Source organism: Rattus norvegicus, chromosome X (genome assembly GCF_021556685.1).
Source record: "Rattus norvegicus strain SHRSP/BbbUtx chromosome X, alternate assembly SHRSP_T2T, whole genome shotgun sequence".
NCBI classification, from domain to species: domain Eukaryota; kingdom Metazoa; phylum Chordata; class Mammalia; order Rodentia; family Muridae; genus Rattus; species Rattus norvegicus.
Window position 1 is genome coordinate 18,586,672 of NC_141554.1, and position 18,139 is coordinate 18,604,810.

An 18,139-nucleotide genomic window follows, 5' to 3' on the forward strand; every position below is an offset into this window, starting at 1 on the left:
TTTTAAAAAACGTTTTCTTCCAAAAGAGAAAATTCATTTTGTCCATAGAGCTAGGTCATTTTTTAAAATGTTCTAATATTTACTTCTAATTCTTTAAAGTTCTCTGTATGTTGAGCATTCTTAATCTCATATAGATATTGGTTCTTGTTAACCCCTTTTCTTGCTTTCTACACTGTACTTTGGTCTGTTTTTCTAAGGAAGAAACTAAATTGATTTCCATGAATTCTGTATTACTATGATTTTATCTATATAATAAATTGATTCTTCCTTTCTGTTTTCTTTGCTGATTTTTGACTCCATGGGCAAGTTATCTATTTGTTCCCATCTTCATATTTAGCCAAGAAGGATGTTTAAAGATATACCATTTTCTCTGATGATTGCTTTAGCTGTTTTAATAATTCTTCACTACACAGATTGTATTCATTACTTTTTATATATTCTTTGGGTTAACAGTTCCTTTGGTGTTTTAGAAGTCTTATAGTCTTCTGTTGGCCACAGTTTTGTTCTCCAAACGTTCAGTCAACTGCTTTAGTCAGCTATGGATGGAAAACATGCTAATTGAAAACATTTCCACCATATTAATGTATGCCATTCTGATCAGCTTCATGAAACCTTATGCCTTCCTGTCCATTCCTCCTGGGCTGGGATGCATCCGTTATCCATACTGTGACTAACCTCTCTTTTATTCACTAATTAATCAGCTATCTTAGTTATCAGATGAAAGGGTGTTTCAGTTCCTGTATTTAGCAATGAGCCAGTCTGCAAGTTAGTGAGTACTCATGCTTGCGGCAACTTGATTGCAGTATGCTGTTCTATTTTATTATTTCTTGTTGCAGTTAATCTTATTGCACTAATTTATAAATTAAAGTTTATCCTAGTTGCATATGCATAGAAAAATGCAGTATATAGAGAGTTCAGAAAAATGAAGTATATTGAGGTTTTAGGCATCCACTGTGGGTCTTAGAACACTTTTCCCAGATGAAAGGTGTGGTTGTAATAAAAGTAGACTCAATTTGTTTGTTATTAACAGGTTTTTTATCATATTGCAGTCATAAAATATATACTTCATGTTTTTTTCATTTATTAACATTTTCTTTGCTTATGTTTTATCCCTCATTTCTAATTCCATATTCATTTGACTGAACCTAAGACATATTGTAATGTCTCTGGAATGGGCCATAATATGAATAATTAGTGACATCTCACAGTTAAAATTGGCAACACTTTCACTTTCGTATTGCAACGTAAGTTTATTTAGATCCTACAATCTGATGGCAGCTGAATTGGTAAGTGTGTTGTATGTAAATATTCCAAGCACACAATGTACCTCACTGTTTCTATTGAAATAATGGGAGAGAGTGCTGGCATTGCTGTACGTCTCCCACTAGATTATTAATACTATACATTGAAGTGTAGACGATATGCTGGCCTTGAAGACACACTTCCAAAAAACTTCTTTAAGACTTTTTCTCATAAGGCCACCAGGCTCATCCTGTGAGCTCATGATTTAATTAAATACCAAAGGTACCATTGCCAAAACTATCACTTTAGCTATTATGATTTCAGCACAGGCAATTTGATGGGAGAGAACACAATGACTCAGCTCATATCAATGGAGATTCATATTTTTTAAAGATTTATTCATTTATTATATATAAGTACACTGTAGCTGTCTTCAGACACACCAGAAGAGGGCATCAGATCTCATTACAGATGGTTGTGAGCCACCATGTGGTTGCTGGGATTTGAACTCAGGACCTCTGGAAGAGCAGTCAGGTGCTCTTAACCGCTGAGCCATCTCTCCAGCCTGGAGATTCATGTTTTATCATTTAAAACACTCTTTACCATCTTTTTTTTCCATGTGGAGAGGTTTAATGAGAGAAGGAGAGGAGAGGAGAGGAAAGGCGGCCAGCCATGGGCACGTGGGCAGGGGGCAAGAACAGAGAAGAACAAAGAGTAAGAGGGGGGTAAGAGACTCTTTACCATCTTAATGGTTTTGTGTTTTGTTTTGTTTTAACCTAGGATTAGCAGATTTTAATCTTGATGACCTTTTGCCACTTTATTTCCATTCCTCTGTAATGCTTTGGATCATTAATTTAAATTTACACTTTATTTTTTGGCAATTGGCTTTTGTCAGATCCCACATTCCCGGAGTCTGTTACTTTATGCTATCACCTGGTCTTCCTATTCAGCTGAATCCTTTCATCAGATGAGTTTTCCTAGTTCAAATATATGTGTGTATATACATATACATATGTATGTATAAATAAGTGTATGTATGTGTATGTGTATATGTAGAAGTAAAAACTCACCTGTCTCTGCTTCCCAAGTGCTGGGATTAATGGTGTGCCCCAACACATCCCATTGTTCTTTTATATTTGAACTGAGAACGGGACCCCCGTTGAAGGAATCAGAGAAGGTACTGAAAGAGCTTGAAGGGGCTTGAGACCCCATATGAACAACAATGCCAACCAACCAGAGCTTCCAGGGACTAAGCCACTACCCAAAGACTATACGCGGGTGACCCTGAGCTCCAACTGCATAGGTAGCAATGAATAGCCTAGTAAGAGCACCAGTGGAAGGGGAAGCCCTTGGTCCTGCCAAGACTGAACCCCCAGTGAATGTGATTGTTGGGGGGAGGGTGGTAATGGGGGGCAGGATGGGGAGGGGAACACCCATATAGAAGGGGAGTGGGAAGGGTTAGGGGGATGTTGGTCTGGAAACCGGAAAAGGGAATAACAATTGAAATGTAAATAAGAAACATCCAATTTAATAAGGATGGAGAAAAACAAACAAACAAAAAACACTTTTTAAAGGAAATACAGACAACATCTCAGCTGGCTGTAACATAGCAGGTCCCACTTTCCTTGCGAAGTCTGAAAGTATAGCATGTACACTGGTCATGTGTTCTGCAGTGCAGCCCAGAGGCTCCCAGAATTGCTCCAGGTTTGTTTCGTGGCTGTCTCTAAGGTTGAATGAAGTCACTAAGGTTGAGTAACTTCAGTGGTAGGTTATGTTTCCCAAGTTTCCTCAGCTTTCCCCTTGAACTGGCATACCTTTGAAAGCCACAGATTCATGTGCTCCTCTATTCCAAAGAGTTTCCTTTAACTGAGTCACTGAATGTTTTCTACTTTAGGCATTTTTTTTCTCCTCAGTTCACTAACATTCCTCTATCTCTCTTCTCTTTCCTTTTTATGTTCTTTGTTTGCTCAATCAATAGTACACACTTCCCAAATCATTTCCAGAGTTCTTGCTTCTTTTTTAAATTTACATTTCAGGGACCGAACCCAGGGCCTTGCGCTTCCTAGGCAAGCGCTCTACCACTGAGCTAAATCCCCAACCCCTTAAATTTACATTTCAAATGTTAACCCCTTTCCCAGTTTCTCCTCTGCAAAGCCCCTATCCATCCCCCTTTACCCTGCTTTTATGAGGACGCTCCCCCACCCACCCACCCACTCCCATCTCACCACCCTGGCATTTCCCTACACTGGAGGGTCAAGCCTTCACAGGACCAAGGGCCTCTCTTCCCATTGATGCCAGATAAGGTCTCTTTAGCTCCTTCAGTCCTTCCCCTAACTCCTCCATTGGGACCCTGTGATCAGGAGCAATTCTGGTTAAAATTTTGGAGATGGGTGGGTGGCCCCACCCCTCAGTGGAGGGGAGTGCACACCTAACCTCTGGATATGGTCTCTACAGGTTCTTCCTCCCCTTTGTGGGGTATTTCAGCTAATGTCATCCCCGTGGGGTCCTGGGAGTCTCTTGCTTTCCTGGCATCTGGGACTTTTTGGTTGGTCCCCCCAGTTCTCCATCCCCCAATGCTACACACATTTATTCAACTTCCTGACCCTCTGTAATCTTCTCCATCTCCTCTCATACCTGATTCTACCCCTATTCTTCCCTACCCCTACCCGCTTCCTCTCAAGTCCCTTTCACCCTCTACTTCCTTTGATTATTTTGTTCCTCCTTCTAAGTAGGATTGAACCATCCACTCTTTGATCTTCCTTCCTCTTGAGCTTCATGTGATCCATGAGTTGTATCTTGGGTACTCCAAGCTCTATGCCTAATATCCACTTATCAGTGAGTGCATACCATGTGTGTTCCTTTGTGACTAGGTTACCTCACTCAGGATCATATTTTCTAGACTCATCCATTTGCCTGCGAATTTCATGAAGTCATCGTTTTTGATAGCTAGTAGTACTCCATTGTGTAGATGTACCACATTTTCTGTATCCATTCCTCTGTTGAAGGGCATCTGGGTTCTTTCTAGCTTCTGGCTGGAAATAAATAAGGTTGCTATGAACATAGTGGAGCATGTGTCCTTATTACATGTTGGAGCATCTTTTGGGTATATGCCCAGGAGAGGTATAGCTGGGTCCTCAGGTCGTGCAATGTCCAATTTTCTGAGGAACCTCCAGACTGATTTCCAGAATGGTTGTACCAGCTTGCAATCCCACCAACAATGGAAGAGTATTTCTTTTTCTCCACATCCTTTCCAGCATCTGCTGTCACCGAGTTCTTGCGTTTAATGTAGGAATATCTATTGTAGTTTTTGTTTTTCAACTCAGCAGTGTTTTAAATTCTTCTCGACTTCTCTGTCTTTCTGTGTCTCTCACTGTTGCTCTCTCTGACTGTCATTGTCTCTGTCTGTCTCTGTCTGTCTCTGTCTGTCTGTCTGTCTGTCTGTCTGTCTGTCTGTCTCTCTCTCTCTCTCTGTGTCTGTGTGTGTGTGTGTGTGTGTTCTGTCTTCATGTGTAACTATCATATTGCCCGAGGACGTCTAAAGAGGGCTTCAGATCCTCCCAGAACTGGAGAATAACAAGTCCTTCTAACTGCTGAGCCATTTCTCCAGCTCACAAGAATAATTAACACTTTTTTTTCCTGAAACATCCCTGGCTGGCCTGAAATTCACTAGACCAGGGTGCCTTCGAACTCAGCTTCAGTTTTTAACACTCCAAAATACTTTTTTTAAAAAGTTTTTTTTTAAATCATGGAAAAGATGTCAACATTTGCTAAAATGTATATGTGGACATATACAGCCACCAAACTAGATAAGATGGATGAAGCAAAGAAGTGCAGGCTGACAGGAACCGGATGTAGATCTCGCCTGAGACACAGCCAGAATATCGCAAATACATAGGCGAATGCCAGCAGCAAACCACTGAACTGAGAACGGGACCCCCGTTGAAGGAATCAGAGAAAGAACTGAAAGAGCTTGAAGGGGTTCGAGACCCCATATGAACAACAATGCCAACCAACCAGAGCTTCCAGGGACTAAGTCACTACCTAAAGACTATACATGGACTGACCCTGGACTCTGACCCCATAGGTAGCAATGAATAGCCTAGTAAGGACACCAGTGGAAGGGGAAGCCCTTGGTCCTGCCAAGACTGAACCCCCAGTGAACAGGATTGTTGGGGGGAGGGTGGTAATGGGGGGAGGATGGGGAGGGGAAGCCCATACAGAAGGGGAGTGGGTGGGGTTAGGTGGATGTTGGCCCGGAAACCGGGAAGGGGAATAACAATCGAAATGTAAATAAGAAATACTCAAGTTAATAAAGATGAAACAAAATGTATATGTGGGTACTTAGGTAGTTTTATCATCATTTTGTTTTGTTTCATTTGTTGGTGGTTCCTTTTGTGTTTCTTTTCTTTGTTTCCTTCTGCTTTCTTTTTCAAGGCAGGGTCTCACTGTGTATCCCTGGCTGTCCTGGAACTCACTATGTAGATCAGGCTGGCCTCGAACTCAGAGACGTGGGTGCCTCTCTGTCTCCAGTGCTGGGATTAAAGGTTTGCATCACCACCACAAGGTGAAGTTCTGTGTGCTTTAAAGTAGACTTCATTTTTCCAAGCAATGTCAGAGTCTTAGCACTACTGGGTAAGAAGTACAGTTTCCAGACAAAACTGTGTCCCCATACTCTGCACCTTTTCTCTTGCTAGAAACATTTCTGATTGTTGTGGCACATCTGTTACAATCACTGGATTTACAGTGACAATCATTACAACCCAGTCTACTGTGAACATTGCAAGTATGGTTTGGATTTCTCTGTTTGTTTTTGTTATTAGCCATATTTCCTGAATTCTGCAAGAACACCTTCATCTCTTTCTTGCATCTTATCGGCACTATCTTTCTTGAAGTCCTTTTTGATTCCATTTTGCAATCTTTCCATGTGATTTATTTATATTGTGTATTTCTTTTTAATTGAGGCCAGCTGCATTTTCCATTTGTTCATTAATGGCGCCTATCTGCCCTAATTTTTCATCTAACTCATTGTGAAACTTCACTGGCTCAAATCTCAAACTCTTTTTTTTCCTCCATCTTTATTAAATCGGATATTTCTTATTTACATTACAATTATTATTTCCTTTCCCGGTTTCCAGACCAACATCCCCCTAACCCCTCTCCCTCCCCTTCTATATGGGTATTCCCCTCCCCATCCTGCCCCCCCATTACCACCCTCCCCCAACAATCCTGTTCACTGGGAGTTCAGTCTTGGCAGGACCAAGGGCTTCCCCTTCCACTGGTGCTCTCACTAGGCTATTCATTGCTACCTATGAGGTTGGAGCCAGGGTCAGGGTCAGTCCATGTATAGTCTTTGGGTAGTGGCTTAGTCCCTGGAAGCTCTGGTTGGTTGGCATTGTTGTTCATATGGGGTCTCGAGCCCCTTCAAGCTCTTCCAGTCCTTTCTCTGATTCCTTCAATGGGGGTCCCGTTCACAGTTCAGTGGTTTGCTGCTGGCATTCGCCTCTGTATTTCCTGTATTCTGGTTGTATCTCTCAGGAGAGATCTACATCCGGTTCCTTTCATTCTGCACTTCTTTGTTTCATCCATCTTGTCTAATTGGGTGGCTGTATATGTATGGACCACATGTGGGGCAGGCTCTGAATGGGTGTTCCTTCAGTCTCCATTCTAAACTTTGCCTCCCTATCCCCTCCCAAGGGTATTCTTGTTCCCCTTTTAAAGAAGGAGTGAAACATTTGCATTTTGGTCATCCTTCTTGAGTTTCATGTCTTCTGTACATTTAAGGTAATTCGAGCATTTGGGCTAATATCCACTTACTAATGAGTACATACCATGTGTGTTTTTCTGTGATTGGGTTACCTCACTCAGGATGATACTTTCCAGTTCCATCCATTTGCCTATGAATTTCATAAAGTCATTGTTTTGATAACTGAGTAATATTCCATTGTGTAGATGTACCACATTTTCTGTATCCATTCCTCTGTTGAAGGGCATCTTTCCAGCTTCTGGCTATTATAAATAAGTCTGCTATGAACATAGTGGAGCATGTGTCTTTGTTATATGTTGGGGCATCTTTTGGGTATATGCTCAAGAGAGGGATAGCTGGGGTCTCAGGTATTTCAATATCCAATTTTCTGCGGAACCGGGAGACCAATTTCCAGAATGGTTGTACCAGTCTGCAATCCCACCAACAATGGAGGAGTGTTCCTCTTTCTCTACATCCTCGCCAGCATCTGCTGTCACCTGAGTTTTTGATCTTAGCCATTCTGACTGTTGTTAGGTGGAATCTCAGGGTTGTTTTGATTTGCATTTCCTTTATGACAACAGATGTTGAACATTTCTTTAGGTGCTTCTCAGCCATTACGAATTCCTAAGCTGTGAATTCTTTGTTCAACTCTGTACCCCATTTTTAATAGGGTTATTTGCCTCCCTGCAGTCAAACTTTGTGGGTTCTTTGTATATTTTGGATATGAGCCTTCTACCAGTTGTAGGATTGGTAAAGATCTCTTCCCAATCTGTTGGTTGCCGTTTTGTCCCAACAACAGTGTCCTTTGCCTTACAGAAGCTTTGCAGTTTTATGAGATCCCATTTGTGAATTCTTGATCTTAGAGCATAAGCCATTGGTGTTTTGTTCAGGAAATTTTCTCCAGTGTACATGTGTTCGAGATTCTTCCCCACTTTTTCTTCTATTAGTTTGAGTGTATCTGGTTTGATGTGGAGGTCCTTGATACTTTTGGACTTAAGGTTTGCACACGGTGATAAGAATGGATCTATCTGCATTCTTCTACATGCTGACCTCCAGTTGAACCAGCACCATTTATTGAAAATGCTATCTTTTTTCCATTGGATGGTTTTGGCTCCTTTGTCAAAAATCAAGTGACCATAGGTGTGTGGGTTCATTTCTGGGTCTTCAATTCTATTCCACTGGTCTATCTGCCTGTCTCTGTACCAATATCATACAGTTTTTATCACTATTGCTCTGTAATACTGCTTGAGTTCAGGGGTAGTGATTCCCCCGGAAGTCCTTTTATTGTTGAGGATATTTTTAGTTATCCTGGGTTTTTTGTTATTCCAGATGAATTTGGAAATTTTTCTGTCTAACTCTATGAAGAATTGGATTGGAATTTTGATACGTATTGCATTGAATCTGTAGATCGCTTTTGGTAAGATGGCCATTTTTACTATATTAATCCTGCCAATCTATGAGCATGGGAGGTTTTCCCATCTTCTGAGATCTTCTTCAATTTCTTTCTTCAGAGGCTTAAAGTTCTTATACAGATCTTTCACTTGCTTGGTTAAAGTCACACCAACGTATTATATATTATTTGGGACTATTATGAAGGGTGTCATTTCCCTACTTTCTTCTCGGCCTGTTTCTCTTTTGTGTAGAGGAAGGCTACTGATTTATTTTAGTTAATTTTATACCCAGCCACTTCTCTGAGGGTGTTTATCAGGTTTAATAGTTCTCTGGTAGAATTTTTGGGATCACTTAAAAATACTATCATATCATCTGCAAATAGTGATATTTTGACTTTTTCCTTTCCAATCTGTATATCTTTGATCTCCTTTTGTTGTCTGATTGCTCTGGCTAGGACTTTGAGAACTATATTGAATAAGTAAGGAGAGAGTGGGCAGCCTTGTCTAATCGCTGATTTTAGTGGGATTGCTTCAAGTTTCTCTCCATTTAGTTTGATATTAGCTACTGGTTTGCTGTATATGGCTTTTACTATGTTTAGGTATGGGCCTTGAATTCCTGTACTTTCCAGGACTTTTATCATGAAGGGGTGTTGAATTTTGTCCAATGCTTTCTCAGCATCTAATGAAATAATCATGTGGTTTTTATCATTCAGTTTGTTTATATAGTGGATCACGTTGATGGTTTTCTGTACATTAAACCATCCCTGCATCCCTGGGATGAAGCCTACTTGATAATGATGGATGATTATTTTGATGTGCTCTTGGATTCGGTTTGCCAGAATTTTATTGAGTATTGTTGTGTCGATATTCATAAGGGAAATTGATATGAAGTTCTCTTTCTTTGTTGGGTCTTTGTGTGGTTTAGGTATAAGAGTAATTGTGGCTTCATGGAAGGAATTCAGTAGTGCTCCCTCTGTTTCAATTTTGTGGACTAGTTTGGACAGTATTGGTATGAGGTCTTCTATGAAGGTCTGATAGAATTCTGCACTGAACCTGTCTGGACCTGAGCTCTTTTTGGTTGGGAGACTTTTAATGACTGCTTCTATTTCTTTAGGAGTTATGGGGTTGTTTAAATGGTTTATCTCTTCCTGATTTAACTTTGGTACCTGGTATCTGTCTAGGAAATTGTCCATTTCCTCCAGATTTTCAATTTTTGTTGAATATAGGCTTTTGTAGTAGGATCTGATGATTTTTGAATTTCCTCTGATTCTGTTGTTATGTCTCCCTTTTCATTTCTGATTTTGTTAATTTGGACACACTCTCTGTGTCCTCTGGTTAGTCTGGCTAAGGGTTTATCTATCTTGTTGATTTTCTCAAAGAACCAGCTTTTGTTTCTGTTGATTCTTTGTATAGTTCTTTTTGTTTCTACTTGGTTGATTTCAGCTCTGAGTTTGATTTTTTCCTGCCTTCTACTCCTCCTGGGTATATTTGCTTCTTTTTGTTCCAGAGCTTTTAGATGTGCTGTCAAGCTGCTGATATATGCTCTCTCCTATTTCTTTCTGCAGGCACTCAGAGCTATGGATTTTCCTCTTACCACAGCTTTCATTGTGTCCCATAAGTTTGGGTATATTGTACCTTTATTTTCATTAAATTATTTTTTTTCTTTTTTTGGAGCTGGGGACCGAAGCCAGGGACTTGCGCTTGCTAGGCAAGCTCTCTACCACTGAGCTAAATCCCCAACCCTATTTTCATTAAGTTCTAAGAAGTCTTTAATTTCTTTCTTCATTTCTTCCTTAACCAACTTATCATTGAGTAGAGCATTGTTCAACTTCCATGGATATGTGGGCGTTCTTTCCTTATTTCTATTGAAGACCAGCTTTAGCCCGTGGTGGTATGATAGGATGCATGGGATTATTTCTCTCTTCCTGTATCTCTTGAGTCCTGTTTTATGACTGATTCTATGGTCAATTTTGGAGAATGTACCATGAGGTGGTGAGAAGAAGGTTTTAGGATAGAATATTCTATAAATAGCTGTTAAGTCCATTTGGTTCATAACTTCTTTTAGTCTGTCTATGTCTCTGTTTAATTTCTGTTTCCATGATCTGTCCATTGATGAGTGTGTGGTATTGAAATCTCCTACTATTATTGTGTGAGGTGCAATGTGTGCTTTGAGCTTTAGTAAGGTTTCTTTTATGTATGTAGGTGCCCTTGTATTTGGAGCATAGATATTTAGGATTAAGAGTTCATCTTGGTGGATTTTTCCTTTGATGAATATGAAGTGTCCTTCCTTATATTTTTTTGATGACTTTTGGTTAAAAATCTATTTTATTCAATATTAGAATGGCTACTCCAGCTTGCTTCTTCAGACCATTTGCTTGGAAAGTTGTTTTCCAGCCTTTAATTCTGAGATAGTTTCGGTCTTTATCTCTGAGGTGTGTTACCTGTAGGCAGCAAAATGCTGGATCCTCATTGTGTATCCAGCTTGTTAATCTGTGTCTTTTTATTGGGGAATTGAATCCATTGATGTTGAGAGATATTAAGGAACAGTGATTGTTGTTTCCTGTTATTTTCATATTTGGAGGTGAGATTATGTTTGTGTGCTTGTCTTCTCTTTGTTTTGTTGCAAAACGATTAGTTTCTTGCTTTGTCTAGGGTATAGCTTGCCTCCTTGTGTTGGGCTTTACCATTTATTATCCTTTGCAGGGCTGGATTTGTAAAAAGATATTGTGTAAATTTGGTTTTGTTATGGAATATTTTGGTTTCTCCCTCGATCTTAATTGAGAGTTTTGCTGGATACAGTAACCTGTGCTGGAATTTGTGTTCTCTTGGGGTCTGTATGACTTCTGTCCAGGATCTTCTGGCTTTCATATTCTCTGGTGAGAAGTCTGGTGTAATTCTGATAGGTCTGCCTTTATATGTTACTTGACCTTTTTCCCTTACTGCTTTTAATATTCTTTCTTTGTTTTGTGCATTTGGTGTTTTGACTATTATGTGACAGGAGGAGCTTCTTTTCTGGTCCAATCTATTTGGAGTTCTGTAGGCTTCTTATATGCTTATGGGTATCTCTTTCTTTAGGTTAGGGAAGTTTTCTTCTATGATTTTGTTGAAGATATTTACTGGTCCTTTGAGCTGGGAGTCTTCACTCTCTTCTATACCTATTTATCCTTAGGTTTGATCTTCTCATTGAGTCCTGGATTTCCTGTATGTTTTGGACCAGTAGCTTTTTCTGCTTTACATTATCTTTGACAGTTGAGTCGATGATTTCTATGGAATCTTCTGTTCCTGAGATTCTCTCTTCCATCTCTTGTATTCTGTTGGTGATGCTTGTATCTACGGCTCCTTGTCTCTCCCTTTGGTTTTTGATATCCAGGGTTGTCTCCCTTTGTGCGTTCTTTACTGCTTCTATTTCCATTTTTAATTTGTACACCTGTTTGTGTTTTCTTGTAATTCTTTCAGGGATTTTTGTGTTTCCTCTCTATAGGCTTCTGTTCATTTATTTGTATTTTCGTGCATTTCTCTAAGGGATTTCTTTATGTCTTTCTTGATGTCCTCCATCATCATGATCAATTGTGATTTTAAATCTAGGTCTCCCTTCTCTGGTGTGTTTGGATATTCAGTGTTTGGTTTGATGGGACAATTGGGCTCCGATGATGCCATGCTGTCTTGGTCTCTGTTGCTTGGTTTCTTGTGCTTGCCTCCCGCCATCAGGTTGTCTCTGGTGTTACCTTGTTCTGCTATTTCTGACAGTGGCTAGACTGTCCTATAGGCCTGTGTGTCAGGAGTGCTGTAGAACTCTTTTCCTGTTTTCTTTCAGCCAGTTATGGGGACAGAGTGTTCTGCTTTTAGCTGAGTAGTCACTCCTGTCTACTGGTCTTCAGCTCTTCCTGTGGGAGTGTGTCCTGAGTCCACCAGGCAGGTCACTTGGAGCAGATAAGTTGTTCTTTGGGCTGCGTTTCAGCTCTCCATGAGCGCAGCAACCAGAAGGGCCTGTGCCGCCTCCTCCGGGGTCCCTATGCCCCAAATCTCAAACTCTTAAGTCACAGACATGGCTCAGTGAGTAAATCTACCTGCCACCAAGCCAAATGACCTGAGTTCAATCGCTAGGACCCACATGGTGGAAAGAGAGAACTGACTCCAAGATGCTGTTCACTGACCTCTGTCTACATGCATACCATGGTATGTGTGTGTACACATGCCCAGACACATGTGGCACACATATACAATACAAAACAAATAAAAATGTAACACCAATTTAAACACAATGCAACACATTTTATGTTACTTTGCTGCATGTGGATATCATGTCTGACCAATGAGATGAAAAAAAAAAGAAAGTTCTCTGTGGCTTTCTAGGGGAAAACTTGTGAAATATATCTTTTGCTGTTGTTTCATTGTACTGTCAATAAATCAGCTGCATAGTTCAGGTGCAAGCCCATTTATTATCAAAAGCAAAACAGCCACACATATGGAAAATAAAGCATGAATGTCCCAGAAATCTGCGTGTAAATGACATCTATGTGTTACCATGTCAGCCAAGAACTGTCTACATGTATCTGTCATCTTATATTAGAGAATTTTATCTCTATTTATTTAAACTCCTATGCTTAATTTTCTGAGACATACAGCAGAACAACATACTGACTGATGAATATCATATATATATACATATATATGTACATATATGTATATACATACATATACATAAACGTATATACATGAGTTCCTTAGGGTTGTCATAACAAAGCACAGAAGATTGCTGGTTTAAAACAACAGAGACTTCTTCCCTTATGTTGTTCAAATTCAAGTTTTCACATTTTTCCCCTGGGAGGATCTAAAGGAGAATTTATTTTGTCTTCCCCTTTCTGGGTTCTGGTGGCTTATGTATGCATTACCCTTACACTATTTCTGTTGTTACATGGCCTTGCCCTCTGTCTCTGTGTCCTTGCTTTTGTGTCTTGTAGGGAGCTAGCAATCAGATTCGGGGTCCATGCTAATCTGGGATAACCTTATATGAAGATCATTGTCTTAATTAGGTCTGTAAAGATCTTTATTCCACATGAGCTCATATCAAGTGAGTGGATACATATGAGGGTGTGTCCTTTTGGAGGATGTTATTCAATCCATTACACAGTATGTGCTTTTCAGTATATAGAGATGGGGTTTTACTCACACATAGCTTTATTTCTGAGACGTCCTCCTTGTGAACTGATTTATCCAGCTTTCACTAGGGCCAAGCAAGGCTCTACTTTCATCTTTCCAACCTTCATAGCATCCCCATAATCCAGGCTGACTCACTATGTAAGCTTTCCTTTTGTTCATTTCTGTCTACACCTACAAAGACAGAATGCACATATACAGATGACTGCATGCACACATACACACTTACACACACACACACACACACACACACACTCTCTCTCTCTCACACACACACACAGAGTGAGAGAACAAAAGAATCAACTAAAATTTGCATAACACACTACTCTCAAACTGAGTGGGTTAATATGGAAATTGTTTACTACTAAAATTCATAAATCACACAATTTGGTCACTCTCAGATGGTCACTTTCAGGATAGTTCTGGACTTTTTCTAGGTTTCATCTATGTACTTGCAGAGGCTCAGCTTTACATTGTTTCTTGATCCTAAAGTCACTAAGCTAAGCAGAATGCAAGTTAAATCATGCAAGCACTTTCTCTGCTCATGTCACTTCGCTCACATCCTATTGTCTAAATACATAATCGATTGGTGCGAAAGTATAGTCAGTCTTTTGATAGAAGCTCTTGTGAGGTTCCATGGCAAAGTAATAGAAATAGTAAAGGGTATAAAATTGAAACCGTTAATGTGCTATATCTCATAAGTAAGATAAACAAATGTGTTATTTCACTTGATTAGTATCTGCTTTATAAAAATGTAACTTGCTTATATCTTCCTTCTTATAACAATTTACAGACATATTCCTAAGTCATCTTATGCATCTCTTCATAAATTTTTTGACTGGCTGAATGTTATTATATGTTGGAAATTTTCTGTCATTATTTAGCCACCTGTCTACCTACCCTCTTGATGTATGTTTAATTCTTTATGTTTCTGTTTTTCTGCCTTTCTGTCTGTCCCTGTCTCCATTCTATGCCTTTCCCATTGTTTTTATTTTGGACAATACAGAAATAAATGTCTTTAAATATAGGAATATTAATTCTTTTAAATAATCTTACAAACAAATTTTCTAGGTAAAAGGTACATACCGTATATTGTTAACAGAAATAACCAGGATAATTTTGAAATAAGGTCATCAAGTTTCAGTTGTACCAAAAATTAATGATAATCTTACTTCTTTAAATATTTATTGAATTAGATATCGTAACACATTCCTGTAATTCCCCAATTCAGGAGGCAGAGGCAGGTGGATCTCTGTGAGTTCAAGGCCAGCCTGGTCTATAAAGCAAGTGCCAGGGCAGCCAGGACTTTTAAACAGAGAAACCTCGTCTTACAAAACAAAACAAAAAATGAAATCAAAATTTTTATTGAATTAAATGATTCTAGAAACATTACTACTGCAACGAACCCCAAGTAATCAGGATGTTGAGTCCAGGAGGGAGACCTTTGACTTTTCCTGGACTTACCTCCAAACTCCTCATTCATGTAAAGGAGAATACATGTAGTTTATGTAATAGAGCATTTCAGTCTCAACAAAACTGAAAAGAGAGAAGGGGGTAGAGAGTATCACAGGGTCAGCTCTTGGGTTAATCAGGCCTGGTAGAGCTGTGTCCAAGCAATACATATATTTCCTAGGGTTGTGATAATAAAATGTTATAGACTCAGTTATTTGTAACAAAAGAAATTTTCTATCTCAGTTCTAGAAGCCAGAGGTCCAAAGTCAGCTACTGGAGGAGTGCTAACATGGCTTCCTGACGGTGATTTGTTCCGTGCTTCTTTCTCAGCTTCATGTGTTGCCTAGCCTCAAATATTACTCTGATCTCCACTTCCATCACTCCATACTCTCCTTTCTTGTTTGTTCTCCGATGGTGTTCATTCTATTTAAGGTGCAACATGAACCCATTATGATCACATCTTAAGTAATCAAATTCTCAAATTCTCAAATTTGACTTTCAAGTAGGTTCACACTCTGGGGCCTCGGTGGACATGAACTTTGCCACATGACTATTCAAGCATAACATTATTCAGAAGGATGAATTATGCTTGCCCCTTTCCCCAAGTTCACATCCATGCCTCAATCAAAATACAGCACGCACTGTCTTCACCCATTCCAACACTGAATCCAATATCTCAACTATTGGAGAATTTCACATATGCATACAGTGAAATATGACTATATACAGCCCTGATTTTCTTCCTCCAACTCTCCCCATATCATTGTTGTGTTCCTGTCCCAGTTTCACCCCCTCTTCTTACTCTTCTTTAAAAAAAGTCTTTAGTGCTGCATGGGGGTGGGCGCTGTCCTATAGAGCATGGGCAATCAACCAGTGGCTACACATCTGAAGAAGAATCATTCTTCTTCCCTTCATCAGTACCTTACACATGCCAACAGTTTCACAGTTCTTAGACGTGGGGCCGTGGGAGCTACTTCCCCATCCACGATGAAATTTTGGTGGCTTGCCTTATTTAGGTCTTATGCAGGCATCTACGGCTGCTGTGAGTTCATTAGTACAACAGCTATGTCATTATCAGAAGAGAGGATTTCACAACACTCCTCCCCATCCTCTGGCTCTCTTATTTTCTTCCATCTTTATTAACTTGAGTATTTCTTATCTACATTTCAAATGTTATTCCCCTTCCCGGTTTCCGGGCCAACATATCCCTAGCTCCTCCCCCTCCCCTTCTATATGGGTGCTCCCCTCCCCATCCTCCCCCCATTGCCGCCCTTCCCCCAAGAATCACGTTCACTGGGGGTTCAGTCTTAGCAGGACCCAGGGCTTCCCCTTCCACTGGTGATCTTACTAGGATATTCATTGCTACCTATGAGGTCAGAGTCCAGGGTCAGTCCATGTATAGTCTTTAGGTAGTGGCTTAGTCCCTGGAAGCTCTGGTTGCTTGGCATTGTTGTACATATGGGGTCTCGAGCCCCTTCAAGCTCTTCCAGTTCTTTCTCTGATTCCTTCAACGGGGGTCCTGTTCTCAGTTCAGTGGTTTGCTGCTGGCATTCGCCTCTGTATTTGCTGTATTCTGGCTGTGTCTCTCAGGAGAGAGCTACATCCGGTTCCTGTCGGCCTGCACTTCTTTGCTTCATCCATCTTGTCTAATTGGGTGGCTGTATATGTATGGGCCACATGTGGGGCAGGCTCTGAATGGGTGTTCCTTCTGTGTCTGTTTTAATCTTTGCCTCTCTATTCCCTGCAAAGGGTATTCTTGTTCCCCTTTTAAAGAAGGAGTGAAACATTCACATTTTGATCATCCGTCTTGAGTTTCATGTGTTCTAGGCATCTAGGGTAATTCAAGCATTTAGGCTAATAGCCACTTATCAATGAGTGCATACCATGTATGTCTTTCTGTGATTGGGTTAGCTCACTCAGGATGATATTTTCCAGTTCCAACCATTTGCCTACGAATTTCATAAAGTCATTGTTTTTGATAGCTGAGTAATATTCCATTGTGTAGATATACCACATTTTCTGTATCCATTCCTCTGTTGAAGGGCATCTGGGTTCTTTCCAGCTTCTGGCTATTATAAATAAGGCTGCTATGAACATAGTGGAGCACGTGTCTTTTTTATATGTTAGGGCATCTTTTGGGTATATGCCCAAGAGAGGTATAGCTGGGTCCTCAGGCAGTTCAATGTCCAATTTTCTGAGGAACCTCCAGACTGATTTCTAGAATGGTTTTACCAGTCTGCAATCCCACCAACAATGGAGGAGTGTTCCTCTTTCTCCGCATCCTCGCCAGCATCTGCTGTCACCTGAGTTTTTGATCTTAGCCATTCTCACTGGTGTGAGGTGAAATCTCAGGGTTGTTTTGATTTGCATTTCCCTTATGACTAAAGATGTTGAACATTTCTTTAGGTGTTTCTCAGCCATTCGGCATTCCTCAGCTGTGAATTCTTTGTTTAGCTCTGAACCCCATTTTTAATAGGGTTATTTGTCTCCCTGCGGTCTAACTTCTTGAGTTCTTTGTATATTTTGGATATAAGCCCTCTATCAGTTGCAGGATTGGTAAAGATCTTTTTCCAATCTGTTGGTTGCCGTTTTGTCCTAACCACAGTGTCCTTTGCCTTACAGAAGCTTTGCAGTTTTATGAGATCCCATTTGTCGATTCTTGATCTTAGAGCATAAGCTATTGGTTTTTTGTTCAGGAAATTTTCCCCAGTGTCCATGTGTTCAAGATGCTGCCCCACTTTTTCTTCTATTAGTTTGAGTGCATCCGGTTTGATGTGGAGGCATCCTCCCGCTCTTACATACTTCCTGCTTCCTCTTCCTTGAGTGATGTTTCTTGCACCTTGGGCTAGGACAAGGGAGGATTGAGGGATTAATAACGATCTCATTAAGGAATGAGCACACAGTCACTTATTCTCAGTGTCTTGACTACTTATGAATCTCTGTGTTAGCTGCTGCTCATTGCACGAGGAAATTTCTATGACCAAGTTAGGGAGCTGCTCATGTCACAACATAACTATTTAGCAAAATGGCAATAATAGGTTCCACACTTAGGCCTATAACCTCCCCAGTTGTGGAGTCTTAAAACATTTTTAAAAGATTTATGTGCATGAATGCATTGTTTTATATACAGGCACCACATGCATGTCAGGTGCAC

At 40.2% G+C, this 18,139-nt stretch overlaps 1 long non-coding RNA gene across 3 annotated transcripts in view; it reads left to right on the forward strand.

Moving 5' to 3' along the window:
- Positions 1 to 18,139, forward strand: part of LOC120099251 (uncharacterized) — an 85,272-nt gene that overhangs the window by 15,662 nt on the left and 51,471 nt on the right. The window contains exon 3 of one of the 3 annotated variants that reach the window (XR_015646474.1): positions 8,315 to 8,402. The exons of the other annotated variants lie outside the window; for them this stretch is intronic. This is a non-coding gene — a long non-coding RNA (uncharacterized LOC120099251). The remainder of the gene's footprint in view (positions 1 to 8,314; positions 8,403 to 18,139) is intronic. 3 annotated transcript variants of the gene reach the window in all.